The sequence below is a fragment of the Rhincodon typus genome, chromosome 8 (assembly GCF_021869965.1).
Source record: "Rhincodon typus isolate 14 chromosome 8, sRhiTyp1.1, whole genome shotgun sequence".
NCBI lineage: Eukaryota > Metazoa > Chordata > Chondrichthyes > Orectolobiformes > Rhincodontidae > Rhincodon > Rhincodon typus.
In genome coordinates this window covers 455,725-459,925 of record NC_063339.1, presented here as the reverse complement: position 1 = coordinate 459,925, position 4,201 = coordinate 455,725, and positions in this window count along the sequence as shown.

Here is a 4,201-nt window from a genome sequence, read left to right as displayed (position 1 = left end):
TTGTGCTGTAGGACTCTCTGACTCTATGACTCTATAACACATCTGTTTAAGAATGGAGCGAGGCTGAAGACAGGAAATTATAGGCCAATTAGCCTGGCCTTGATCCTTGGTAAGAATTTAGAGTCCATTATTAAGGATGAGATTGTGGAGTACTTGGAAGTGCATGGTGAAATAGGGCTGAGTCGGTACAGCTTTGTCAAGGAGTGGTTACACCTGACAAATTTGTTGTAATCTTTGAGGAGGTAACGAACAAGTTAGACAAAGGAAGGTCAGAGGATGAGATTTCCAGAAGGACTTTAACAAGGTTCCGCATAGGAGGCTGCTAAATAGGATAAGAACCCTTGGTGTTCAGTGCAAGATATTGGCATGGATAGAGGATTGGCTGATTGGCAGAAGGCAGAGAGAAGGGTAAAAGAATGTTTTTGTCAGGATGACACCTGCTGACAAGTGGAGTTCCGCAGGGGTCAGATGAAGGAACTGAGGGCATTGTTGTTACGTTTGCAGATGACACAAAGATGGGTGGAGCAAGTATTGATGAGTAAGTGGGGAGGCAACAGAATGACTTGAACAGGCTAAGAGAGTGACACAAAAGTAACAGGTGGGATACAATGTGGGAAAATGTGAGGTAATGTATTTCGGTCGGAAGAATCGAGGCATAGTCTATTTTCTGAACAGGGAAAGGCTTCAGAAATCTGAAGTACAGGAGGTTCTGCTATAACACAATAGTTGCGTTCCTACACAACATTGCGATTTTGAAAATCGAGCTAAAGAAATAATGGGGCCTATGGGAAAAGCAGGGTTGGGGCAGACCACCAAAAAAATCACTCAAAATCACTCAAAAATCACTCAAAAACCTAACACAAAGGATAGTACAATATGAATAAATGTTTAATTCATATCTAATAATGAAATAAAAGTAAATTTAACACCTTATTTTGAAAAAACTGTCAAGATGACTTGATGGGGAGGAGGATTTAAGGTTACTCTGTTGTTAATGCAGGGGCTGAGGGTCGCCATCACCATCATCATCATCGCCTTCAGGTGGAGTTGTGGTTGCAGAGTTAGGGTGAAAAATAGTTAGTTGAAGTGGATGGCCGTGGTTAATTGTCTTCTGACTGTTTCTTGGGGGTTGGCTTAAAAAAGACATCCAGTTTTTGCCACTTTGCCCTTTTTCTTCTTTTATGAAGAAGCTGTTCGTAGGGTGCCAAATAAGATCTTATTCCATGAACTGCTACCCTGCTGCTTTCTGCATTGTAATCGTTGTCCTCTTGGATCTGCAACTGCTTCTTAATTTCCCTCAGGATAGAAGACAAAACAGAAGTGGAAAGCTCTCGCGATGCTGCATCCTGGACTTCATCTTCTTCAACTCCAGCTTCCACTTCCCCCTCAGCGACAAGTTGTTGTAGGTCAGCTTTAGAGAGATCTTCACAGTGGGACTCGAGCAGCACTTCAACATCCTCACTCTCCACTTCTTCAAATCCAGCTTGCTTTGCAAGATCAGCACAATGTTCTATGATTCTTGGAAGCTCTTCTGATGGATCAACAGTTTTAAAATCTTGAAAAAAATCTGGGAGAAGCTTCCGCCAAACTGCATGCAAGCAGTCCTTACTGACATCACCCCAGGCCTCCACGATAATGTCAATTGCATTTTTGATGTTAAACCTCTTCCAAAATTGAAGAACACTGGCCTTATCCCCCTCAGTGGCTGCAATCACCCTCTTAAATGTGTACCTTAAATAATAAGCTTCAAAAGTTGCTATTGCACTCTGGTCTATGGGTTGAAGGAGAGAGGTTGGAAGCAATGGAAACATGTTATAGCCAACGCACGTTCCATTTTAGAAATAGCATTCCCTTATTCGTCACTTGGGTTATAGCCAATTCGCGTTGCCATAACATGTGTTATAGCAGAACCGCCTGTACAAAGGGACTTGGGAGTCCTAGTTCAGAATTCTCTTAAGGTTAACATACATGGTCAGTTAGCAGTTAGGAAGGCAAATGCAATGTTGCATTCATTTCAAGAGGGCTTTAATACAAGAGCAGAGATGTACTGCTGAGGCTGTAGAAGGCTCTGGTCAGACTGTATTTGGAATATTGTGAGCAGTTTTGGGTCCTGTATCTAACGAATGATGTGTTGGCATTGGAGGGGGTCTAGATGAAGTTTGGAAGAATGATTTTGGGGATGAAGGACTTGTCATATGAGGAGTGGTTGAGGACTCTGAGTCTGTACTTGGACTTTGGAAGGATGAAGGGGGATCTGATTGAAATTTATAGAATACTAAGAGGCCTGTTTAAAGTGGACATGGAGAAGGCATTTCCACTAGAAGGAGAGACTAGGACCCAAGGGCACAGCCTCAGAGTGAAGAGGTGACCCTTTAGAATTGAGATGAGGAGGAATTTCTTCAGCCGGAGGCTGGTTGATCTGTGAAACTCATTGCTTCAGAGGGCTGGGTGGCCAAGTCATTGAATGTATTTAAGACTGTGCTAGATAGATTCTTGATTGCTAAGGGGATCAAAAGTAATAGGGAGAAGGCCTGAGAATGGGGTTGAGAAATGTACCAGACATGATTGAATGGCATACCTCTGTTCCTATATCTTGTGGTCTTATGGTCCTATGTTTAAACAATTTAACGTGATTAATAGAGTGAAGCCCATTTTCTCAAGCAGAAGATTCCAGAACTTAGAGGTATAAACTAAAGTTGGGCAGCACAGTGGCTCACTGGTTAGCACTGCTGCCTCACAGCACCAGGGACCTGGGTTTGATTCCAACACTCACAGGGAGTTTGCACATTCTTCCCTGTATCTGTGTGTGTTTCTGCTGGGTGCTCTGTTTTCCTGCCAAAGTCCAAAGGTGTGCAACTTAGGTGGATTGATCATGCTGAAATTGTCTGTAGGTTCAGGGATGTGACTAGGTAGATTAGCCATGGTAACTGTGAGTTTACAGGATACAGTAGGGGGCTGGGCCTAGGTGGGATTGGTGCAGACTTGATGGGTCAAATGGCCTCTTTCCTAGGCATTCTATGGTTCTATAGAGGCAGTTGTTTAAGAGTGATTCACACAATGTGGAAAGGAGATTTAAAACTCTTGGGTCTATGAGATAGAATCACAGAATCCTTACAGTGTGGAAGGAGGCCATTCAGCCCATCGAGTCCATGCTGGCCCCCCCAAAGAGCATCTCACCCAGACCCACCCCACCTGCAAAACCCATGGCTAATCCACCTAGCCTGCACATCCATGGACACTATGGGCAATTTAGTATGGCCAGTCCACTGAACCTGCACATCTTTGGACTGTGGGAGGAAACTGGAGCACCTGAAGGAAACCAACGTAGACTCAGGGAGAATGTGCAAACTCCACACAGCCAGTCGTCCAAGGATGGAATCAAACCCAGGCCCCTGAGATTGTGAGGCAGCAGTGCTAATCACTGAGCCATCTTGCCACCCAATTTGTAATCAATTGTAATTTTCGAAACTGAGATGGAGAGACTTTTGTTGGGTGAAGTTTCTAAACTATTTGGAATAAAAATAGGGAGAGGAGTTGCGATACAGGTCAGCCATGTTTTTAATGTCAGAACAGGCTGCAAGGGTTAAATTACTTCCACTTTCTTGAAGTCCATAAATTTCTTCTGTCTATTTCAAATAACGGGCAGTGTTAAAGCAGGACCTGTTGCAGCGCCAACCAATCATCTAGCTTGATTCTACATTAAGAAAGTGAGGGTTTGGCAATGAATCATTACTGAAGCTGCAGCCACTGAAAAACTTGCGACATCAATTCAAAGACCTTGGCTATCCCCTATTTGAACTGGGATCAACTAACACTGTGTGCCGAGTGAATCTATCTGCTTTGGGATCCACTGACTACACTGGGAATGTTATATATGCTCTGGAATCTGTACTTCCCTGGGATCAAGTGACAGGACTCAATGATGAGGTTACATATTTGCGTGTTACAGTCTTGGGTTTGGAGTTGGGCAAGTGCTTACTGTTACTCACCAACCATTCAGCTTCATTTTGTTTTAACCAGGTGTGATACAAGTGCAAGGAAAAGATTGGTGAGTAGGATTGGTGGATGCTTCTGGTTTTCAAAGTAAAAGTAAGGTCTTCAGTTTGTGTTTAGGTCTCCAGTTTTTATCTGTTTTCTTAAAAATAGCTGCTAAAGTATAAGATTGATACTGGTAATTTGATTTGAAAAAAATCATAACAAC